We start from the raw sequence: 26,268 nt of genomic DNA, 5'->3' as shown, positions 1-26,268 counted from the left end.
CAAGGTTTGGCTTTTTCAAGAGAGGCTTTATTACTGCCACTTTTAGTGAGTTTGGTACACATCCGGTGGATAGAGAGCTGTTTATTATGTTCAACATAGGAGGGCAAGTTGTGACCGGCGTTACCTTAGATTGTAAACTGTCATGGTCAAAACATATAGATTCAATGGTTGCAAAGCTGGGGAGAGGTCTAGCCGTAATAATATCTGCTTTTTTTGACACCACACTCCAAAAAGCAAGTTCTGCAGGCTCTTGTTTTTCTAATCTTGATTATTGTCCAGTCGTGTGGTCCAGTTAAGCTGCAGCTGGCCCAGAACAGAGCAGCATGTTTTGCTCTTAATTGTAATCAGAGGGCTAATATAAATACTACATGACTGTCCTGACCAGGTCAGGTTACAGGAGACCACAACCCTACAGATTATCTCTCAACCCCCACAGAGGAGGAGAGATCTAGGGGTCTGAAGATGTGGGGGGTTTTATGGCCCCTCACGCCCCTGGTAAATCTCAGGCCACAGACAAATTCCTTTGTCCTGTTACTATGGAGAACCAGCCTCAGAACATTAAACATGAAATAAAGGGACTTTGGAACAATGGTTTCCGTCAGCCACACTGGTGGTCATGACGATAGATGGAATATGAAAATGTATGTCATTTTTGTTTTGTTATTAAAGGTTAATAGATGTTATTACGAAAACATTGTAACGTGAAGAGTTTTCCTAGTAGATGTTTGATGTTTATACATTGTACGTTGTATGGAAAATATCCAAATCAAAGAGAATGTTTTGGGGAAGATGAAATGTTAAGTTAGTTGTCTAAAATTGGATTTGAGAAAAATCTGGACCTTGCCTCATTAACTTGGTACGCCCAGAGAATTGCCCTAAAGGCGGCTACGCCCACTTCTGACCCAAGGGTATAAAACCTGTGAGTATAGAATTTACAGGAGGACTACGTGACCCCAGCTGCAGCAAGGTCTAAAAAAGTAAACGAACCCAGAACGCAACGCAAGTTTGAGGACAAAGAAATCCTTTTCTACCCAAGCTACGGATGAGTAGCTGTGTCTAAGGGGGCGAATTCAAGTCGAACCATCTAGCCTCTATCTCCCATAGAATCGTGGTATCTAAAGGGTTTCATTCCTATGCTGTGAGCTCTGAGCTACAGCTGTCTGTCCTCAGAAGACCCCTTCCAGAGAAATGGGTGAGGGAACAGACTCCTAAGTCAAAAAGGACACTGACATCGGGAGGACGAGCAGGGAGGGGCACAGGGAAGTGCGTCTTCGAACAGCTGAACGGTCCACGCAAAGAATCCTCGGAGATCATCCCCACGTAACTACATCATTATATTCTGACCCATATGAGCGGCAGTTTGGGGCAAGGCTAGGGTTAGAATAGCATAGCTGACAAATTCACTCAAATATATATTTCTCTTGTGTACTTTCTTTTTTCTCTCTCTTTTGAAATTCCCATTGTGGGTAACACGCGCCATAGTGTGTTGGCCTGTTATACTAAGTTCTAATCAATAACCTATAATGTGTTTTGTCTATGTGTATCTTTCATCATAATTTTAGCTTTTTAGTAAATAAACATTCAACTAAGATTGGTGTGGTACGAATTCATTGGTGGGACCCGGGTCCGTGCAGATTCAAGGGCTATACGACGTTCAGAACGAGATTGGTAGAGGTAGCTGGTTAATTAGCTGCTGTTGTAAAATCGATATTCTGATATTCTTTGAGTTAATTTGGGAAATAGAAATAGAAACTCAATTAAAACTAGTTTTCCCATGGTGCCCCAGGTTAATGAGTTAATAATTGCTTGATTCAGTTAATCCCGCAATTAGAAACTTGTAATCATTCGATGTGCAACAGTCGTCACATTAGCTAATACGTCACGACACTATGCATGCCAGTCTCTCTTGACTAAGAGTTGAGGAGAGACTGACTGCATCACTCTTTTAGAAAGAAAGAAACATGAATGTGTTGAAAATCCCAAATTGTTTGCACAGTCAACTTACACACAGCTCTGATACACACACTTATCCCACCAAACATGCCACCAGGTGTCTTTTCATAGTCCCAAAATCCAGAACAAATTCAAGAAAACGTACAGTATTATATAGAGCCATTATTGTACGGAACTCCCTTCCATCTCATATTGCTCAAATAACAACGCCTCTCCCCTATTTGACCTAGATAGTTTGTGTGTATGCATTGATATGTAGACCACGTGGGCCTTTTTAAAAATGTACGTAGTTCTGTCCTTGAGCTGTTCTTGTCTAATTCTGTACTATGTTTCATGTTTTGTGTGGACTCCAGGAAGAGTAGCTGCTGCTTTTGCAACAGCTAATAGGGATCCTAATAAAATACCAAATATCAAATACCAAAACTGACAGATTTTTATGGGGATTGTTTTATTATGGCAATTGATTTCCACAGGGGCGCGGACATCAACCTTAGGGTTTTTTAACAAGTCACATAATAAGTTTCATAGACTCACTGTGTGCTATGATAATAGCGTTTAACATGATTTTTGAACGACTCTTCAGGGATTTCACCACGAGGCCATTGGTGACTTTAAAACAGTTACAAAGTTGAATGGCTGTGATAGGAGAAAACTGAGGATGGATCAACAACATTGTAGTTACTCCACAATACTAACCTAGTTGACAGAGTGAAAAGAAGGAAGCCTGTATAATGTATCAAGGCACTAAATAATACTGCAAAAAACGTGGCAAAGCAATTCACTTATTGCCGAGAATACAAATGTTTGGGGCAAATCCAATACATCACAGAGTACCACTCTCCATATTTGCAAGCATAGTGGTGGCATCATGTTATTGTCACGGAATTCTTCCTGGGAAGGAGAGGCGGACCAAAACACAGCGTGGTTATTTTTATACATCTTTAATAAAGATGATAACTTGAACAATGTATAATACAAAATAAGAAACGTGAAAAACCGAAACAGCCCTATCTGGTGCAACAAACACAATTACAGGAACAATCACACACAAAACCCAACACAAAACAGGCTACCTAAATATGGCTCCTAATCAGAGACAATGACTAACACCTTCCTCTGATTGAGAACCATATCAGGTCCAAACACAGAAACAGACAAACAAGACATCCAACATAGAATGCCCACTCAGATCACCCCCTGACCAAACAAAACATAGAACATACAAAGCAAACTATGGTCAGGGTGTGACAGTACCCCCCCAAGGTGCGGACTCCAGCCGCAAAACCTGAACCTATTGGGGAGGGTCTGGGTGGGCATCTGTCCGCGGTGGCGGCTCTGGTGCTGGACGTGGCCCCCACTTCACCATAGTCTTAGTCCGCCCCATTGTCCGCTTCCGTGGCCTCCTAACCACGGCAACCCTTCTAAATGAACCCACTGGACAGAGGGGAAGCTCGGGACAGAGGGCAGCTCGGGACGTACTGGCTGACGACTCTGGCAGATCCTGGCTGACTGGCGGCTCTGGCAGATCCTGGCTGACTGGCGGCTCTGGCAGATCCTGGCTAACTGGCGGCTCTGGCAGATCCTGGCTGACTGGCGGCTCTGGCAGATCCTGGCTGAATGGCGGCTCTGGCAGATCCTGGCTGAATGGCGGCTCTGGCGGATCCTGGCGGCACTGGCGGATCCTGGCTGACTGGCGGCACTGGCGGACTGGCGGCTCTGGCGGATCCTGGCTGACTGGCGGCACTGGCGGATCCTGGCTGACTGGCGGCACTGGCGGATCCTGGCTGACTGGCGGCACTGGCGGATCCTGGCTGACTGGCGGCACTGGCGGATCCTTGCAGACTGGCGGCACTGGCGGCTCCTTGCAGACTGGCGGCCCATGCAGCTCCTTGCAGACTGGCGGCTCTGATGGCGCTGGGCAGGCGGGTAGCTCAGGCGGCGCTGGACAAGCGGGAGACTCCGGCAGCACTGGAGAGGAGGAAGGCTCCGGCAGCACTGGACAGGCGGGAGCACCTGTAGGGATGAGACGGAGAGACAGCCTGGTGCGGGGGGCTGCCACCGGAGGGCTGGTGCGTGGAGGTGGTACTGGATAGACCGGACCGTGCAGGCGCACTGGAGCTCTTGAGCACCGAGCCTGCCCAACCTTACCTGGTTGAATGCTCCCGGTCGCCCTGCCAGTGCGGCAAGGTAGAATAGCCCGCACTGGGCTATGCAAGCTAACCGGGGACACCATGCACAAGGCTGGTGCCATGTAAGCCGGCCCAAGGAGAAGCACTGGAGACCAGATGCGTAGAGCCGGCTTCATGGCACTTGGCTCGATGCCCACTCTAGCCCGGCCGATACGCAGATCTGGTATGTACCGCACCGGGCTATGCACCCGCACTGGGGACACCGTGCGCTTCATAGCATAACACGGTGCCTGCCCGGTCTCTCTAGCCCCCCGGTAAGCAAAGGAAGTTGGCGCAGGTCTCCTACCTGGCTTCGCCACACTTCCTGTGTGCCCCCTCCAATTAATTTTTGGGGCTGACTCTCGGGCTTCCATCCACGCCGCCGTGCTGCCTCCTCATAACAGCGCCTCTCCACCTTCGCCCCCTCCAGCTCTTCTTTGGGGCGGCGATATTCTCCTGGCTATGCCCAGGGTCCTTTACCGTCCAACTCATCCTCCCTGCCTTGCTCCTGCTGCCGCTGCCTGTCACCACGCCGCTTGGTCCTGTTGTGGTGGGTGATTCTGTCACGGAATTCTTCCTGGGAAGGAGAGGCGGACCAAAATGCAGCGTGGTTATTTTTATACATCTTTAATAAAGATGATAACTTGAACAATGTATAATACAAAATAAGAAACGTGAAAAACCGTAACAGCCCTATCTGGTGCAACAAACACAATTACAGGAACAATCACCCACAAAACCCAACACAAAACAGGCTACCTAAATATGGCTCCCAATCAGAGACAATGACTAACACCTGCCTCTGATTGAGAACCATATCAGGCCCAAACACAGAAACAGACAAACAAGACATCCAACATAGAATGCCCACTCAGATCACACCCTGACCAAACAAAACATAGAACATACAAAGCAAACTATGGTCAGGGTGTGACAGTTATGGGTACGCTTGTAGTTGTTAAGGACTGGGATGTTTGTCTGGATAAAGAAGAAACCGAATGGAGCTAGGCACAGGCAAAATCCTAGAGGAAAACCTGGTTCAGTCGGCTTTCCACTAGACACAGAGATTAATTCACCTTTCAGCAGGACAATAATCTAAAACACAAGGCCAAATCTACACTGGAGTTGCTTACCAAGAAGACAGTGAATGTTGCTGAGTGGCCGAGTTACAGTTTTGACTTAAATCTGCATGAAAATATATGGCAAGACTTGAACATGGTTGTCTAGCAATGATCAACAACCAATTTGACAGAGCTTGAAGAATTTTGAAAATAATAATGTACAATCCAGGTGTGCAAAGCTCTTAGAGACTTAGCCAGAAAGAATCACAGCTATAATCGCTGCCAACTGTGAATTTAACATGTATTGACTCAGAGGTGTGAATACTTACACAAATTACATCTTTGTGCATTTCATTTTCATTAAATTGGCAAACATTTCTAAAAACATGTTTTCACTTTGTCATTATGGGGTATTGTGTGTAGGTGGGTGAGAAATAAATATATTTTGAATTCAGGCTGTAGCACAACAAAATGTGAAATAAGTCAAGGGGTATGAATACTTTCTGAAGGCACTGTACCTTTGTCTACCTTTGTCTAAGACGAACTTCGTATTACAAGCCGCTAAAAGTATTGTATGATGCAGGATATGTCGTTTTCATACTAGTAGTCTGGTATGGTTCCAGTGTATGTACTCATCCTCCTGTTAAATATGCATGGCGATCCCACGGCAGCCTCTGAGCCCTCCCACACACAGTACAGAGTAAATAGCATATCTAACAGCTAGTATCTGACGATTGAGGTGACGCCATGTACACAGCCGTTGGGCAAACACCCACGCTATGCGGTTGCCTGAGAGTGTTGTCTCATCAGAGAAAGAATCCAGCATGACATCTACGTCTATTCTATTCTCTGAGTTGGCACCAAAAAGCACTTCATCTGATTGAGCTTTAAACCCTAGCTCGGAGAGGTGAGGTTACAAGGGAAGTTGTGTCTCATACCGCAATCTCAGGGGTGTGAAAGCTGCCTCTACACATTGCTGAACTTTCAGGGAGCTAGTGCTAGCCCGAATGGAAGAGAGAGATAATTGTTGGCTGTTCCTTGAAAAGCAAACCCTAGAAACCTGTGTGTGTCTTAGGAGGATGCTTATATGAAGAAACAAAAAAGTCCAACATTTTGATTGATGTGAACCCATCGCCTCGACAAATAGATCGAGACAGCACATTGAATGTAAACATACGGAATGTGAACTTCTTCAGATAGTCATTGTTCCCAGAACATTTGTTAGGTTGCGGTCAAATGTTCTCGTAACACAACAACTGTCAAGTCGTGCTGATGATTATACAATGTTTGTATAAAACATTTGCCTGATGTCACGAAAACATTCCCAGAACACATTTAATCTTTTCTTTTAAGGTTCCCAGAATGTTTCAATAGGTTGTCATTATTGAAAGAGATTGTGATATCTCACATCTCAAAATAGGGCGACTCAATGTTAGATCCCTCACTTCTAAGGCAGTTATAGTCAATGAACTAATCACTGATCATAATCTTGATTTGACTGGCCTGACTGAAACATGGCCTAAGCCTGATGAATTTACAAGTGAAATGAGGCGTCTTCTCCTGGTTACACTAGTGACACTAGTGTTGCGAACATTTACGATACAAAAAAAAAGACTGTTTTCTTCTTTTGAGCTTCTAGTCATGAAATCTATGCAGCAAACTCAATACATTTTTATAGCTACTGTTTACAGGCTTCATGCCTTGTTATACAGTGTTCCTCACTGAGTTCCCTGAATTCCCATCAGACCTTGTAGTCAAGGCAGATAATATTCACATTTTTGGTAATTTTAATATTCACATGGAAAAGTCTACACACCCACTCCAAAGGCTTTCGGAGTCATGATCAACTCAGTGGGTTTTGTCCAACATGTCTCCTGACCTACTCACTGCCACAGTCATACTCTGGACCTAGTTTTGTCCCGTGGAATAAATATTGTGGATCTTAACGTTTTTCCTCATAGTCCTGGCCTATCGGACCACCAATTTGTTAAGTTTGCAACAACTTAACAAATCGCAACAAATAATCTGCTTAGAGCCCAACCAAGGATCATCAAAAGCCGGCTATAAATTCCCGGACAACCCAAAGATTCCTGGATGCCCTTCCAGACTCCCTTCACCTACTCAAGGACGCCGGAGTACAGAAATTGGTTAACCCCTAACTGAGGAACTCAATTTTACCTTGCGTAATACCCTAGATTCAGTCTCACCCCTAAAAACAAAAAACATTTATCATAAGAAACTAGCTCCCTGGAATACAGAAAAAAAACAGGAGCCTTGAAGAAAGCTTCCAGAAAATTGGAACGGAAATAGTGCTACACCAAACTGGAAGTCTACCCAACTAGCTTGGAAACACAGTACCGTACAATATTGAAGAGCCTCCACTGCTATTTTTGATACTTTCGCAAATATAACTAAAAAGCATTCCCCAAGAGAGGATGGCTTTCACTTCTGCGGTGATAAATTCATTGACTTCTTTGACGAAAAGATCATCATCATTAGAAAGCAAATTACGGACTCCTCTTTAAATCTGCATATTTCTCCAAAGCTCAGTTGACCTGAGTCTGCACAACGCTGCCAGGACCAATCCTAGGATCAAGGGAGACACTCAAGTTTTTTAAATCCTATATCTCTTGACACTAATTAATGAAAATAGTAATTTGTTTAAATGAAAATGGCCTCGAAACCATCAAGCTGCATACAGCACCCTATTCCAACTAAACTACTGAAAGAGCTACTTCCTGTGCTTGGCCCACCTATTTTAATACACCTACATAATAAACGGCTCCCTATCCACCGGATGTGTACCAAACTCACAAAAAGTGGCAGTAATAAAGCCTCTCTTGAAAAAGCCAAACCTTGACCCAGAAAATATAAAAAACTAATGGCCTATATGAAATCTCCCATTCCTCTCACTGCCTTCCTGAAGACCAACAATATTTACCAAACGCTTCAGTCTGGTTTTAGACCCCATCATAGCACTGAGACTGCACTCGTGAAGGTGGTAAATTACCTTTTAATGGTGTCAGACCAAGGCTCAGCATTTGTCCCCGTGCTCCTAGACCTTAGTGCTGCTTTTGACACCATCGATCATGACATTCTTTTGGAGAGATTGGAAACCAAAATTGGTCTACACGGACAAGTTCTGGCCTGGTTTAGATCTTATCTGTTGGAAAGATATCAGTTTGTCTCTGTGGATGGTTTGTCCTCTGACAAATCAACCGTCAGTTTCTGTTCCTCAAGGTTCCGGTTAAGGACCACTATTGTTTTCACTATCTATTTTACCTCTAGGTGATGTCATTCGGAAACATAATGTTAACTTTCACTGCTATGCGAATGATACATAGCTGTACATTTCGATGAAACATGGTGAAGCCCCAAAATTGCCCTGCCTGGAAGCCTGTGTTTCAGACATAAGGACGTTTTTTACTTTTAAACTTGGACAAAACAGAGATGCCAGTTCTAGGTCCCAAGAAACAAAGAGATCTTCTGTTGGATCTGACAATTCATCTTGATGGTTGTACAGTCATTGCAAATAAAACTGTGAAGGACCTCTGTGTTAATCTGGACCCTGATCTCTCTTTTGATTAGACTATTGCAGTTCTCTACTTTCCGGCTTCCAAGATAAAGCATTAAAATCTTCAGTTTGTGCTAAACACGGCTGCTAGAATCTTGACTAGAACCCCCCAAAAATGTCATATTACTCCAGTGCTAGCCTCACTACACTGGCTCCCTGTTAAGGCTTGGGGTAATTTCAAGGTTTTACTGCTAACCTACAAAGCATTACATGGGCTTGCTCCTACTTATCTTTCTGATTTTGTCCTACCGTACATACCTACACGTACGCTAAGGTCACAAGACGCAGTGCCCCCCACGGGGGAGATCTTCGTGGGCTATACTCGGCCTTGTCTTAGGGTAGTAAGTTGGCGGTTTGAAGATATCCCTCTAGTGGTGTGAGGGCTGTGCAAAGTGGGTGGAGTTATATCCTGCCTGGTTGGCCCTGTCTGGGGGTATCGTCGGGCGGGGCCACAGTGTCTCCCGACCCGTCCTGTCTCAGTCTCCAGTATTTATGGTACAATAGTTTATGTGTCGTAGGCTAGGGTCAGTCTGTTATATCTGGAGTATTTCTCCTGTCTTATCCAGTGTCCTGTGTGAATTTTAGTATGCTCCCTCTAATTCTCTCTCTCTGTTTCTCACTTTGTCTCTCTGTCTCTCTCTTTCTCTCTCTCTCAGAGGACCTGAGCCCTAGGACCATGCCTCAACACTACCTGGCCTGATGACTCCTTGCTTTCCCCAGTCCACCTGGTAGTGCTGCTGCTCCAGTTTCAACTGTTCTGCGTGTGGCTATGGAACCTTGACGTGTTCACCGGATGTGCTACCTTGTCCCGGACCTGCTGTTTTCGACTCTCTCTACCGCACCTGCTGTCTCTAACTCTGAATGATCGGCTATGAAAAACCAACTGACATTTACTCCTGAGGTGCTGACCTGTTGCACCCTCTGCAACCACTGTGATTATTATTATTATTTGACCCTGCTGGTCATCTATGAACGTTTGAATATCTTCGCCATGTACACCATGTACTGTTATAATCTCAACCTGGCACACCCAGAAGAGGACTGGCCACCCCTCAGAACCTGGTTGCTCTCTTGTTTTCTCCCTAGGTTCCTGCCTTTCTAGGGAGTTATTCCTAGCCACCGTGCTTCTACATCTGCATTGCTTGCATTTTGGGGTTTTAGGCTGGGTTTCGGTATAGCACTTTGTGACATCGGCTGATGTAAAAAGGGCTTTATAAATTAAATTGGATTGATTGATTGGCTAATGACTTCTCCAAAAGAAAATTCGAGTCAGGAGTTTGCTAACTTGGAGTCCAATCAATGAGACAAGATTGGAGATGTTGGTTAGAGCTGCCCCTCACTACAAAAAAATCACAAAATCTGAGTTTGCTATTCACAAGAATCATTGCCTGATGTGAACCATGCCTCAATCAAAAGAGATCTCAGAAGACCCAAGATTAAGAATTGTTGACTTGCATAAACCTGGAAAAGGTTACACAAATATCTCTAAAAGCCTTGATGTTCATCAGTCCACATTAAAACAAATTGTATATCAAATGGAGAAAGTTCAGCACTGTTGCTACTCTCCCTAGGAGTGGCCATCCTGCAAAGATGACTGCAAGAGCACAGCCCAATGAGATTAAGTAGTATCCCAGAGTGTCAGTTAAAGACTTACAGAAATCACTGGAACATGCTAACATCTCTGTTGACGAGTCCATGATATGTAAAACAAGAATGGTGTTCATGGGGGGACACCACGACAGAAGCCACTGCTGTCCACAAAAAAAACATTGCTGCACGTCTGAAGTTTGCAAAAGAGCATCTGGATGTTCCAAAATATTCCGTTGACAGATTAAACTAAAGTTGAGTTGTTTGGAAGGATGGAACACATAGCACTATGTGTGGAGAAAAAAGGCACAGCACAGCACACCAACATCAAAACCTCATCCCAACTGTAAAGTATGGTGGAAGGAGCATCATGGTTTGGGGCTGCTTTGTTGCCTTAGTGCCTGGACAGCTTGCTATCATCGACGGAAAAATGAATTCCCAAGTTTATCAAGACATTTTGCAGGAGAATGTAAGGCTATCTGTCTGTGAATTGAATCTCAACAGGAGTTGAGTGATGCAACAGGACAATGACCCAAAACACAGAAGTAAATCAACAACAAAATGGCTTCAACAGAAGAAAATATGCCTTCTGGAGTGGCCCAGTCAGAGTCCTGACCTCAACCCGATTGAGATGCTGTGGCATGACCTCAAGAGAGTGGTTCACACTAGACATCCCAAGAATATTGTTGAACTGAAACAGTTTTGTAAAGAGGAATGGTCCAAACTTTCTCCTGACCATTGTGCAGGTCTGATCTGCAACTACAGAAAACATTTGGCTGAGGTTATTGCTGCCAAAGGATGGTCAACCAGTTATTAAATCCAAGGGTTCACATACTTTTTGCACCCTGCACTGTGAATGTTTACACGGTGTGTTCAATAAAGACATGACAACGTATAATTGTTTGTGTGTTATTAGTTAAGGCAGACTGTGTTTGTCTATTGTTGTGACTTAGATGAAGATAAGATCACATTTGAGGACCAATTTATGCAGAAATACAGGTAATTCCAAAGGGTTCACATACTTTTCCTTGCCACTGTATACTGTAGCCAAGAAAGTAATACTAAGTGTATGTTGTGTAGTAAGCTGTTAGTAGCCCATGTGCCTCACCCTAATAATTTGGTCCCTTTCCCCCCTCATAACTTAGCCTACTGTTCTGACTTGGTGGTGCACATGTAGCCTATAGCCTGTTTTCGAGAAATGTAGTCATCAAATTTTGTAAGAGCTTTAATTTTCTGCTTATATGCCCCCTTTATTTATCATACAGTTTTGACTTGGTGTACAGGGAAAATACTGTAAGAACGGCCCATGTTCTGAATTCTGTCACTGTACATTTCAAAAGTGCTGAACAAATAATTATATTGATTACCGTCCGTCCTAGCTCGGATTGCCTCTTATCCGCTCATTTTCCCCTTATGCCATAGTTTGCACATCTCAATTGTCAGTAGACCCCCATTTGTTTAAGCAAGTCAGCAATATCAGTTACGGTTTTTTTAAAGGCAGTAAATGAGGCTGAATGAACTGTTTCGCTGTTAGACAAGGCTCCGTAATGATTAATACCATGGTGCTGAAAAGAAAGCTCTGCTGTTGGGACAACAATTTGTGGGCACCGTTTGTCACCGTTACAGTTGCATTTAATGTATTGTTATAGTGTTGTGTAGTGACTTTGCTGGCATGCATCAAATATATATATATATATATATATATATATATTTTTTTTTTTATATATATATATATATATATATATATATATATATATATATATTTTTTTTTTTTTTGCCCCACCAAGATGTACATGCTAAAATTGCCCTGATGTGTTTTACCATCTCCTGCCTTAGTATACAGTAGGCTCTGAGATTAAATATGTTATGATATCGGCTCCTATCACAAAGCAATACTGTAGCCTACCCATAATGTTCATTGTATTATGCTGCTTTGTGATCTCCCAACCAACGGTAAATGCATCTGTTAGGCCTACATTTTAATGTTTTTATTAGCCCTACCATTATTAGAATTCCCGTGCATTAAAACGCCTCAATTCTCCCCTTTAAATAACAATATTTGCTTGCAGTACAGTTGATCAACCACTAGAAGTTATGTGTTCTGCGTTCTCTGCATGAGTGAGTGCACGTAGTAGATGGACCGTAGAGATCACAGTAGTAAGGCACAGGAAAAATGCAGGAGGCGGGAACAATAAATAAATAAGCCAGTGCCCAGCGCCGGTGGATGCTCAGTGCAACAAGTTCGCTTGTTAGTCAGCCCGAAATGTCATCTACTCGGTGCTCCTGCCTTTGTGTTTGACAGCTCGACAACCGCTTTTCCCCTCTTCCAGTCTTCTCTACCATTTTCCCTTTACCCACGGACTTCTTCCTTTAGAGTACGATTAGGTGGACATTCGACCCTAATTTCTCTTCCCCGAGTCCGCCGCGGAAATGATATACTCGACAGCATATCTACCCAGTTTCCACGGTAGGTTCTTATCCATCTCGAGACCGCAGACATGGTCAACGAGAGGCAGATTTATTTCTGTGTCACTGTATTTATTATTATTATTATTATTATTATTATTTTACAAGATAGGAAAGTTAATTGGTTATATTATATATGACCGACGGTCGAAGGTAATGAGCAGGTGATTCAAGTCGGACAGTAACATTATTATTATGTTATTACATAACGGATAGGTTAGTGCTTGGCCATTCAATTATCCATTTGAGTGACATAATGCACATCTTCGACACTCCTGCCACTGTGCTGTGGTAGTCTATGCACTCATCCTGTCATTCGTCCGTGCCAACTTTGTGCACAGTTCCTCTAGGACAATGGAAAAAGGTGTGCAGAGAGAGATTTCCAGTGTGCTGACAATGTGAAATCATGGCTGCTAAAATAGACTTGCTCGGTTCTCAGTAGTTTCTACTTTGGGAATGGAAACTTGTCACCCAGCACATGATCGCACATGATGTTCCACTCATGGCTATGTCGATTATGTAGTTGGGTTATTATGATTCGTTTAGCCAACAGCCCCATGTACGTTTAGTGTCTGTCTGAAAGGTAATGCCATGCATTTTTCTAATGGTTCGTGTCAAACGGGTCATGCAATTCCAGAGAGTGGTTAATAATTAGACACAAGTGCGTTTGAATCCATTTGGCATACTTTTGTATATGTAGTGTAGTTTCCTCTCTGATCTCCATGCAACCGCTCATAGACTGAACCACGTGATCATTATTCGCCCCATCTGACACAATGTATCATCCAGCTGCAACATGTAGCCTAGTGCTCCCTTGGCCTTGCGTATTATGAAAGACTTCAAATAAACCTCTGTTATGAGTGTCTGAAAGAGATGGATCAATTATTCTGTCCCATTTATAATGGGGAATAGTCCGTTTTATTGTACTTCTATTGGAAATGAAAGGTGCTAATTGAGCACTGCAGGCTATGTTTGGCCAGCCTAATATTCTGAAGTGAAGTAGGTTGGGAGCTTCAAAGAGAACCCATTTATAAAACTGTGGACACGGCTCTCTGCAGCGAGGTAATTTACATCTCAAGGTTCTGTGTCCGCTCGTGTTGTAGATATAACGGCTGTCTGAAAGTCGAAGTTGGACAGAACAGCCTCGACTAAACCAAACAGTAAAATGGACTTCGTGGGCGAAGATGTTACCTTACTAGTAAATGATTGAATTCATTACTACTGACATTGGATCATGTGGATACATTCCTTCTCGCTTGCCATGCAACTTCCTTAGATCTATCCACCACACAATGCCCCCTGTCCATTGGTATGCATCTCCCATAATGACTGATTTACTGTGTGGCCTGGTGTGATGTTGTTTACAGTTTCCGGTCCACTAGGCTTAAGCCAAAATCTTTATCTAGGGGGAAATGGTTCCCCTCCACAGAGTTTGAGACAGGCACACTGTGGCCGTTCCCCCTAGCGTTGTTTGGAATGGACTCCTCGTTTGGGGACAGGGAGCACTGAAGGGATGAGATCACTCAAGGACACTTTTAAACAAGAGACCCATTGAAGGAGGTTTAGAAGCATTCTGGCTCTGATTTGGGGTCAGTAGCAGCACGACACAATATAACTGTTTGTGTTTGTTTAGTTGTAAAACCGCCGCCCCTTGAATGTCTTTTGGACCCCTAAAGTTACAACTCGTTAGAACTCCCGAAGAGCAGCCATGATCTATCGTTCAGGTGAGCACTACTTTATTTTGTCTTCTGGGGGCAACAAGTTATGACGGAAGAGAAGCTGCATGTGTCTAACTATAGTTGACAAACAAATGGCCGACCAAATGTTGGAAATTTGGTATCAAGTCTCGTCTGTTCCTTTTTCTTTTTTTTAAACTTTCGTTTATTTGGTAAATATTTTCTAAACTCTTCTTGAACTGCGCCGTAGGTTAAGTGCTTGTAAGTAAGCATTTCACGGTATTGTCTGCACTTGTTGTGTTATAATATGACCTAATGTCTGAAATGATCAGCGGAAACGTTTCTAAAATAGGGGTGAAAGTAGCCAGTAGGCTTTACAGTCCAGTACAGAGTATCAGCAAAATCCATGATTATGCAATTATTATGGTGGATTTAACTGCGCAGGTGCCCTACTTTTCAAAGTGATTTGTTTGACAATCAGATGAAAACATCACACAACAACCATGCTATGCGAAACTGAGCCACACAAAAACAACAGTAAATGCGCTAAGATGTTTACATGCAACAGTATCCCGTCTAAGACCAGGCATCTTATCCGGGTTTCTCATAACTGGGATACAAGCTTTTTTGGGGGGTTATTGGGATATGATGTTTATATGCGTCAAACTCAAAAGCAGAATACTTGAGTATCCCAAATAATAATGGGACATTGTTGTGCATGTAAACGTGGTCAGTGGCCACCATAATACCCTGCAAGTTACAATCAGCCAATAAAGATCAGGCAGTTGAGCAAAAAATAAAGACATATCTTGAAATAAACATGGACATTAATCCAATTGGTATTTGACCGTTAACTTGCAGTGTTGATGGAGTTGTTGTAGCTTGCTTGCTAGCTTATTCCATCCCCATACACCAAGCTAAATCCAAGTGGGCCAGTTTGTTTTGCCTGGCACGTTTTTAAAAATCATCTACTAGCAACATAACATGACAAAACTCTTTGGGCACTTTAGTACCTACTTCCCTGATTCGCCTCCATCACCGAAGCCACCAGCAGGCTCCTTTCCTGACTTCAAAGCCGCAGTGTATTGTTGGTATACAAGTTTTTGATAAATGTAATTCAAATTGCGAAAACAGAAGTCTTTTTTTTATAAACCTTTGCGTAAAAAAAAACAGTTTTGAAGGAATATAATCAGTCGACGTTGTTTTAGATTTGTGGAATATATATTGTGCAACCTTTCCTTTAACAGCACAAGTGAGGCTGGGTTATTGATAAAATCTCTGAATTAAATATACTTTTGAACATCCAGTGGTTGTTTTTAATATTGTATCTAGATGATTTATAACCATCATCTCAATGCTAGCCTGGTCCTAGATATCTTTCGATCTCTGTGTGACAATGACCATGGGAGTTGGCAAGACAGCACACACAGATCTGGGACCAGGCCATCTCAGTGCACGTTACTCTGATACTGGCGGAGCTAGGACGCCAGACAGCACACACAGATCTGGGACCAGGCCATCTCAGTGCACGTTACTCTGATCCTGGTGGAGGTAGGACGCCAGACAGCACACACAGATCTGGGACCAGGCCATCTCAGTGCACGTTACTCTGATCCTGGTGGAGGTAGGATGCCAGAGAGCCAGTCAGTCACCAAGGGGCTTACTGAACTTCAGAGAACATGATGCTTTGAATAAAAGTGGGAAGAGAAGAGCATGTTTCGCAGATGAAACCAGGAGATACCTGGTCTGGGGAGTCACCGGGCATTCACCTACACTGACCTCAGATCCAGTTCTTCCTACCTGACTGGCAAATTAGGAGAAAGTTCTAGAAAGGACAGATGGAGAGAGCAAAGTTGTGTAACTAATCAAATGAAAATCTTACCAAGCACAGCATATACACAGATTGTACAAAACATTAGGAACACCTTCCTAATATTGAGTTGCACCCCCTTTTGCTCTCAGAACAGCCTCAATTTGTCGGGGCATGGACTCTGGAATGTGTCAAGCTTCCCACAGGGATGCTGGCCCATGTTGACACCAATGCTTCCCACAGTTGTGTTAAGTTGGCTGGACCATTATTGATACACACAGGAAACTGTTGATTAAAGTGGATGTAACAAGTGACATCAATAAGAGAGCATAGCTTTCACCTGGATTCACCTGGTCGGTCTGTCATGGAAAGAGTTCCTAATGTTTTGTACACTCAGTGTATCTAGGACCTCTGCACCAGGCAGTGTCAGAGGAAGGCCCCAAAAATGGTCAAAGACCCCAGCCACCTCAGTCATACATAGACTGTTCTCTCTACTACCGCATGGCAAGCGGTACCGGAGTGCCAAGGCTAGGACAAAAAAGCTTCTCAACAGTTTGTACCCCCAAGCCATAAGATTCCTGAACAGGTAATTAAATAGCTACCCAGACTATTTGCATTGTGTGCCCCCCCCCAACCCCTCTTTTACACTGCTGCTTCTCTCTGTTTATCATATATGCATAGTCACTTTAACTATACATTCATGTACATACTACCTCAATTGGCCTGAACAACCAGTGCCCCCGCACATTGGCTAACCGGACTATCTGCATTGTGTCCCACCACCCACCAACCCCTCTTTTACGCTACTGCTACTCTCTGTTCATCATATATGTATAGTCACTTTAACCATACCTACATGTACATACTACCTCAATCAGCCCGACTAACCGGTGCCTGTATGTAGCCTCGCAACTGTATATAGCCTCGCTACTGTTATTTTTCACTGTCTTTTTACTGTTGTTTTATTTCTTTACTTACCTGTTGTTCACCAAATACCTTTTTTGCACTGTTGGTTAGAGCCTGTAAGTAAGCATTTCCCTGTAAGGTCTTACACCTGTTGTATTCGGCGCACGTGACAAGTAAACTCTGATTTGATTTCTTAAAGGGGAATGCGTTGCTGTAAGCCGTGTATCCGGATTAAATCCGAAGGGAACAGACAGGTGCAGGCACAGACAAGTTGAATGATAGTTTGTTCATGCTAGGGATGTAACAAATGAAAATGTTTAAACCATTTAAAAAATTAAAAAATTTGGTTTTCCACATGAATTCACAATGCAGCTGCGTTTCTGCCAGCAACAGTTTGGGCCTCACGGTGCGTCACTTTCAGGTGGTTACGCATCGAACCTGTACTACCATTACTATACCTCAATTCCACGCGACAACTTTGCACTTCATTCTGATTTACCTTCTCAAAGTATTGTCATACAGGACTTCACCGCTGTCTCTTGCCTTTTTCGGACATTTTCCCAACTGTTAACAACGATGACGTAGAGGTGGAGAGTCGACTCCAATTGAATTGATTTCTCGACTCCTTTCATGCTGACTCCCGGTGTAAACTCTCATTTCTGAGTGTCAAGATTCGATTCCCGCTAGGACTCCACTTCAACGATTCGGTATTTTTGGAACGGAGGAGACTGATTAGTTGCCGTACTTCCGAAAACGGAAACACGTGCATCTTTCATAGCGAGCTAGCGAGGGATGGAGAGAGAGAGGGGAGGGGCCACAAGTATAGGCAGGTAGACCAGTGACCGAGTCAGAACTGTGCATGAGGCTCATCTATGGACAATCAAAAGCTGGTTCTCGCAATGGACAGCTGTATCTCTTGTTTGGCTTGCAATGTCTCGCAACTTCAGTCAAGTAGGGCCTATCATCAGTGAATAGGCCAGGATGTTAAGATGCAACACTTCGCTCTCCCAGTCACACAGAGTATCTGCGTAACGGGTTCGCATTACGCTGATCACTGCGTGGTAGCCAGGACACCAGAGCCTCGTGCTTCGACACTCTTAGTTGCTGCGGTAATTGACCCACTATACTGTTTGCTTTCTGCATCTTCTCTAATCACAGTGGCGTAGGGTGAAGGTGGTTTATTGGTTGATCTGGCCTTGAGTGTGGAGATCTAGGAGAGTGCCTAAGCACGGCTTTATCGATCGCAGCTTCCACAGTCATGTTGCTGGTGATGCAGGTTAACTGACTTGCCTAGTTAAATATAAAAAAGTTTTTTTTTTTTTTTTAGAATAATAATATCGCTGAGTCTACATTTAAATTACGCATCTTTCCTTTTATAGCCTAGTTAGGCAAAAAAAATGAAAATAATATGTTTTGTAATAACGGCACTGTGTTTTTCATTTAGGAATTTTTCTTAACGTTAAGGATCCCAATTTCGTTTTAATGTTCACACCCCTAGTTCCTGTATCGTAGTGATCACACTTCAGTGGTCACACATCAACCTGCATCAGGAAGCTGGGATCGATAAAGCTTAGACACTCTCCTAGATCTCCACACTCAAGGCCAAATGAACCAATAAACCACCTTCACCCTACGCCACTGTGATTAGAGAAGAGAAATGGGGATGAGACTAATTAGATCTATTTATGTTCCCAGCCACATCACAGGAAATGGGTTTCCAAGAATCAGGGAGCCATGGAAACCGTAGTCGTGGTTTGTCTCGATGGAGCTTGTACCTGTCTTCTCAGGCAGTGTGTGTGAACTCCGCAGCTGTTGCAGATAGGATCACGTCAGGAGATGGGTGAAAAGGGTAGCCTGGAGAGAAAGGAAAGGAAGGGAACAGAGAGGCGTCAACTCTTCTTAAAGATGCTGTCCGGGATCTTAAGCACTTACTTCATAACATTTTGTACGGAACATTTCATATGAAATGGATGGCGTAGTACACGATTGTGCACAATTTGTGTGACCTGTTTTTGCTTGTGAGCACTACTTCCAAAACTACTGGGTGACAATATACAAAAGCTCTGGAGCATCACTTCAATGATAGCTGAAGCCAACAGGAACAGGAAACCAGATACACTTATATAGTACGACAACAGACTGACATATATTTTTCACATCTTATCCCATGTTTTTACTCTGAAATACATTTCTGCACATTCACTCTACTATTTCTATCAACACTATCAGAATTCTGTTCCTATGTATTTATTTTTTTCTGTTTAGCCCAGTTTTATATTGTGACTCCCTTTTGAAGGCATTCGTGTTTGTCTAAGGGAACGGAAAGGCTACACTTGCTCACAGATGGTCCGTTTCGCAAACCCTCGCAAGGTCCTCTGTTTTGTGTGCTACCTGACCTTTCGCGAGTTAACCTGCACTCCTCATATAGCCCAGGCTGTGTTTGCACTGGGTTTCTATCGGTTGACCAGGGTAGCCTAGTGGTTAGAGTGTTGGACTAGTAACCGAAAGGTTGCATGTTCAAACCCCCGAGCTGACAAGATACAAATCTGTCGTTCTGCCCCTGAACAGGCAGTTAACCCACTGTTCCTAGGCCGTCATTGAAAATAAGAATTTGTTCTTAACTGACTTGCCTAGTAAAATAAAGGTAAAAAAAAAAAAAAAAAAAACGAGGTGTCTCCTCACTTTAGAACTCGGTAACGAGAAGAAGAAAATGCCCGACTCGAATGGCCTTTTCTCAGGCTGTTGCCATGGCGACTGAGAGAGGAAAATACCTGCGTGCATAGCGGCCGTACGTGACTGTGTGGCAGAGTGAGATTTTGCACTGGGGACAAAAGAAAGCCCACTGACAATATGTGCAAAATGTGTCCAACACTGTCACGGAACTGCCAAGAGCTTTTTTTTTGTGTGTTGATGCATTTGGTCTTTTGTCGAGGGAGGAAGCCTTTGTCTATCCATAGTGCAGGGCCACTGGACAGAGAATAACAAGCCAGGCTTGGCATGCAGTAGAGAGTAAGTTCCTTATATTGCTCCGTTCTCTTTTCACTGCCATTTTTAAAAAACGTCGCCCTCCCGAAACGTGTTGGTGGCCCTGTAATCTAACCTCATCGTCTCCTGTATTATTTCCCTCCCTGGCCGTTTCTCTATCTTTGAGGTCGTGGGGATATAAAACTCCCTTTGTGTCCGGACAGTCCGGGCGGGTAGTATCTGGTGCCAACTCTACCCCATGGCAGTCCCGACTCCCGTCACATTGCAGCTAAAGAAAACACAATGCCAGCTAGTCCTCCGGACCAGCCCTGAGCTTTTCCCTGAGCTGCATTTTGGACATCCTCCAAATGGCACAATGATCTCTTCTTCAGTGTCATTGGCTGAGGTAGCATTGGTGAGGATTGGGAACCCGGCAAGGTATAATTGACTAAGTACAGAATACAGAATATGGGGTTGATAGACCTAGAGCTGCGAATGCCTCGTCTGCCCTGGTTAAAGGGCTGATTCAGCCCTTTGAATTCGAATGTGAGCGTAGTTACTTACTTTTCATATTGAATCGTGTGTGTGTGTGTGTGTGTGTGTGTGTGTGTGTGCATTTGTCCTTCTCTCATCTCATAAGGCTCACACATACAGACTCATCAACCTAGTTACTTTTGGCAACTCATTGTGTCTCTGCTGCCTCTCCGTTTGCTGCCACCACACTATTTACACTCTGCATCACTACCTGTCCCCGTGTTTGTCATCTCCCGTTGTCAACTCACTGTCATGCCATGTACATCCTCTGTCGGCCTATCTGGCTCAATGTAAACTCTCCGCTGCCTGGCATCCCCGGCTGAACCGGTTAACCGTTGTCCTTTGACTGCTTGAAAGAATATCTCGTCAATGGGTGTTTTTATCATGTACACCAATGAAGAATGTGGGGTCTTCAGCATCTTCAGAGGAACAAAGTGGAAGTCCTTGAAAGGTTTTAGGGCAAGAAGGGATTTTGCAGCAGGGGGAGGTTGAAAGACCTGGGCGCCAAGCATGTATGAAACACAGGCTTGAATGGAGACGGGTCAAGCTCAGTGGTGGTCTTATCTCAGATTCACTTCCGTCTTATCAGCCTTCCTCATCTGCATCTGTTCAGCAAACGGGCTCTGTTTTATTCCCTTCAGAACACTGAAGGGAAGTTGAAACAATGGTATTTTGTTTGATGTGCCCGCTAATTACTGTTTCTAAATGTGTTCATTGTTCACCCAGTCGAAGGAGTCTACGTGCTTTGCCAAGCTAACGGTTCTGAAGCCGTGCGAGCGGCCCACGCCTCAACCTTTCTCTCTGCGGTCTTTTAATGATGGTCGAACCTCTATATTTAGTCGTTATCTCCCACACTCCCTCCCTCGCCTCCTTCCCCTTCCCACCTTTTCAATAAGCTGGGCTGTTAGCTGAACTGACAGCCTGATCCTCACATCACTTCTCCGCCCGGCTTGTCAGTTATCACCTACCTTGTCTCTCCGTTCCCAGCCCACCAATCAACTGTCACCTACCTTGTCTCTCCATTCCATGCTAGCCAATCAACTGTTAGCGTGCCTGTCTTCCCTCAGAGAGCCACCCAGTCTGCGGTTGTTATTCTCATTAGTGACTTTCTACTCTCTTGGAGAATGGTATTAGCTAATGAAAGAGGGCTTTCTTGTTTCAGGTCAGGGCCAGTTTAGTGGATTGACAGGAAACCACTAATGACAAGCAGAAAACCACACTCTTGTTGCGGTTGTCTCAACTCGTGAGCAGAACAACTGGAATCCCACAGTTATTAGCGTGTGGATACCCAAAGCTGGTCAATTAATTAGGGGTCCATCAAGGTGTGTGACTCTCACGAAACCAAACGTTTGGTTTGGAGGTGACAAAGCTGAACACAGAAGCATGTCTGTTCTACAAAATATATTCCCAAATAAATGTATTCTCAAATATGGTGTTTTCTCTGTTACGCCGTGTAAACTGAACTGAACTGACATGTACTACCATTCAAAAGTTTCACTTAGAAAAGTCCTTGTTTTTTTAAAGAAAAGCAAAAAAAATTGTCCATTTAAAAAAAACATCAGATTGATCAGAAATACAGTGTAGACATTGTTCATGTTGTAAATGACTATTGTAGCTGTAAACTGCTGATTTTGTTATGGAATATCTGCATAGGCGTAGAGAAGCCCATTATCAGCAACCATCACTCCTGTGTTCCAATGGCACGTTGTGTTAGCTAATCCAAGTTTATCATTTTAAAAGGCTAATTGATCATTAGAAAATCCTTTTGCAATTATGTTAGCACAGCTGAAAACTGTTGTTCTGATTAAAGAAGCAATACAACTGGACTTCTTTAGACTAGTTGAGTATCTGGAGCATCAGCGTTTGTGGGTTCGATTACAGGCTCTTAACGGCTGGAAAAAACAAAACTTTCTTCTGAAACTCGTCAGTCTATTCCTGTTCTGAGAAATGAAAGCTATTCCATGCGATAAATTGCCAAGAAAATGAAGATCTGGTGCAACGTTGTGTACAACTCCCTTCACAGAACAGCGCAAACTGGCTCAAAGCAGAGGCCCCGGTGCACAACTGAGCAAGAGGACAAGTACATTAGAGTGTCTAGTTTGAGAAACAGATGCCTCACAAGTCCTCAACTGGCAGCTTCATTAAATAGTACCCGCAAAACACAAGTCTCAACGTCAACAGTGAAGAGGCAACTCCGGGATGCTGGCCTTCTAGGCAGAGTCCCTCTGTCAAGTGTCTGTGTTCTTTTGCCCATCTTAATCTTTTCTTTTTATTGGCCAGTCTGAGATATGGCTTTTTCTTTGCAACTCTGCCTAATTTGTACATGTAGGTAGGGCTAAAGTGACTATATATAGATAATAAACAGCGAGTAGCAGCAGTGTAAAAACAAATGGGGGGGTCAATGTAAATAGTGCGGCTGGTCATTTTATTAATTGTTCAGCAGTCTTATGGCTTTGGGGTAGAAGCTGTTAAGAAGCCTTTTGGTCCTAGACTTTGGCGCTCCAGTACCGCTTGCTGTGCGGTACCAGAGAGAACAGGCGATGATTTGGGTGACTGGAGTCCTTGACAATTTTTTGGTCTTTCCTCTGACACCACCTAGTATATAGGTCCTGGATGGCAGAAAGCTTGGCCCCGGTGATGTACTGGGCCGTATGCACTACCCTCTGTAGCGCCTTATGATCAGATGCCGACAATTTGCCATATCGGTCAGGATGCTCTCGATGGTGCAGATCAACATTTTGAGAATCTGGGGACCCATTCCAAATCTTTTCAGTCTCCTGAGGTGTTGTCGTGCCCTCTTCAAGACTGTCTTGGTGTGTTTGGAGCATGATAGTTTGTTGGTGATGCGGACACCAAGAAACGTGAAACTCTCCACACGCTCCACTTCAGCCCCGTCAATATTAATGGTGGCATGTTCTGTCCTCCTTTTCCTATTGTCCACGATCAGCTCCCTTGTCTTTCTCTGCCAGGTCTCTGACCTCCTCCGTATAGGCTGTCTCATCGTTGTCGATAATCAGGCCTACCACTGTTGTGTCGTCAGCTAACTTAATGATGGTGTTGGAGTCATGCTTGGCCATGCAGTCGTGGGTGAACAGGGAGTACAGGAGGGGACTAAGCACGCACCCCTGGACCCCAGTGTTGAGGATCAGCGTAGCAGATGTGTTGTTGCCTACCCTTACCACCTGGGGGGCGGCCCTGTCAGGAAGTCCAGGATCCAGTTGCAGAGGGAGGTGTTTAGTCCCAGGGTCCTTAGCTTAGTGATGAGTTTTGTGGGCACTATGGTGTTGAACGCTGAGCTGTAGTCAATGAATAGCATTCTCACATAGGTGTTCCTTTTGTCCAGGTGAGAAAGGGCATTGTGGAGTGCGATTGAGATTGCATCATCTGTGGATCTGTTGGGGCGGTATGCAAATTGGAGTGGGTCTAGGGTATCCGGGATGATGCTGTTGATGTGAGGCATGATCAGCCTTTCAAAGCACTTCATGGCTACCAAAGTGAGTGCTACTCATTTAAGCAGGTTACCTTCGCTTCCTTGGGAACAGGGACTTTGGTTGTCTGCTTGAAACATGTCGGTATTACAGACTCGGTTGAAGGTTGAAAATGTCAGTGAAGACACTTGGCAGTTGGTCCAAAGTAATTCAATGCCTTTAATCTTTTTAATGACTATATCACTTAGGATGCAACTTTCCAGTGATACTATTTATTTTCTACGTAATGTTGTTATTTAAACCAAATCAGACAACCCCATAGTAGAGTAGTTGACCCATTTACCTAGTCAGCTTGTTGTCGTGTGCTCCATGCGAGAAAAATATTCCTCATTGCGAGAGTTGCGAGAGCCATAGATAGGGAGGGAAACATGTAGTCTTTTAGACAAGCAGTCTTGGCTCAACAATTCTTAATACAATGGCGGGAAAACGGTTTTGAAAGCAGTTTTGTTTTTTTGTTAAAAAAAGAGGGGGGATCCCATCATTTTACAAATGCTGTTACAACTAGGGCTGGAGATTTCCAGGGTTCTCACAATATGATATTATCACAATAATTCTGTATGTATTGCAATTCGATACTGTGATTCTATCGTGATTCGATGTTCCAGTCATATTGCTCGCCATATGTCTACTGCAGAGGGACGAGAGAGAGACGAAATGAAACGAGTTTTGATCAGTCATGGGAATAAAATTGTTGAAAACAAATTGCCTCCGGATTGAAAAAGAAGATGGAGAACAAGCTATGAAGGCAAGATACTGGATTTTAGACACAGGTACAGCCAACTAGCGCAAAAATAATATTGTGATGTTGTCAAAACGATGCGACATACTGTTAAAATGAATATCCCGATATGTAACTGATTCCCCCCCTTCACTAATAGTCTTTTGCACAGTGTGACATTTTTCACTGACTTCAGATCTGCTAAGAGTACAGAGAGTACTAAGCCTTTGGAACTGTTTATGAAAGGAAAGGTCCAGGGACAGCAAGGGAAATGAGCAAGTGGGAAATTGTGTCTGGGTACAATTGCATTACCCACACATATTAAGGAGAGTGGGTGTCACTAGCTCTTCCTCAGAAGTGCCTTTCTCGCATTTTTTAGCACCCCTTCCAACTTTCTAAATAGTTATTGGCATCCTTGATAAAGATGAGCATATCAAACAAGTCAACCATTTCTTTGTGGATTTTGATTAGTGCTTGGGGTTATTGTCTTTCTGGAAGATCCACTTGCGGCCAAATGTCAGCATCCTGAGAGAGGCAACCAAAACCTATAGACTCTATGGTTGCTAAAATGGTAAGAGATCTGTCCATGCTCTGCTTTCTTGACATCTCAGTCAACCAGACAGGTCCGACAGGCCTGGTCATGTGCGACAAAGAGGGACATAGGTTTGTTGGTCCAGAACAGGGTAGCACGTATTGCACTTAAATGTTGATGTGTTGAAGGTATCAAACTGTCTGTTCAAGCAGTTGGCACACAGTTCGGACACTTTTCGGCAATCAGAAGTCTCTTCACAGTCTCCAGGTTCAGAACAGAGGCTGGGAAATGCACAGTAATAAATAGAGCCATGTCTACATGGAACTCTCTGCCACCCCAGGTAACTCAAGCTAGCAATAAAAACAGATTCAAAAACCAGATAAAATAACACCTTACGGCACAATAGGGACTGTGAAGAGACTCAGATATTTGTATATATTTTGTATTGTAATTTACACAGTATTATGTATTGTATTATGTAGGTGGGTGGCCTTGCACAAATCCTTGGCTTATGCGAGCCTGAACGGCTCATAGGCCATCTCCTGTTTCTGAAGAGTGAGGCAGAGTCAGGAGATTATGAATATCATGTATTTTATTTGTTGTGTTTTGTTTCCTGTTTGGACTGTTTGGGAACCCAATAAATACTACTACCCGGTTTTTGGCAAAATGTCTTGGTACTTGGTAAAGTTCATGATGCCGTTGACCTTAACAAGGGCCCCAGGACCAGTGGAAGCAAACTAGCCCCATAACATCAAAGATCCACCACCATATTTTACCGTAGATATGAGGTACTTTTCTGCCAATGCTTCTTATTTTCCAACGCCAAACCCA

The 26,268-nt window shown here is 43.7% G+C and overlaps 1 protein-coding gene across 2 annotated transcripts in view; it reads left to right on the top strand.

The window, feature by feature from the left end:
- The first annotated feature begins 12,494 nt into the window (after positions 1-12,494).
- LOC112218288 (GRAM domain-containing protein 2A) overlaps positions 12,495-26,268 on the top strand; it is a 66,800-nt gene continuing 53,026 nt past the window's right edge. The window contains exon 1 of one of the 2 annotated variants that reach the window (XM_024378943.2): positions 12,495-12,810. The gene's annotated coding sequence lies outside the window, so the exon portion shown is untranslated. Of the gene's footprint in view, positions 12,811-14,236; positions 14,534-26,268 lie in introns of those variants that run through there. The other variant, XM_024378944.2, reaches the window with a different exon arrangement.

Source organism: Oncorhynchus tshawytscha, linkage group LG19, assembly GCF_018296145.1.
Source record: "Oncorhynchus tshawytscha isolate Ot180627B linkage group LG19, Otsh_v2.0, whole genome shotgun sequence".
In the NCBI taxonomy this organism is placed as follows: domain Eukaryota; kingdom Metazoa; phylum Chordata; class Actinopteri; order Salmoniformes; family Salmonidae; genus Oncorhynchus; species Oncorhynchus tshawytscha.
This window is presented reverse-complemented; position numbering and strand designations above follow the sequence as displayed.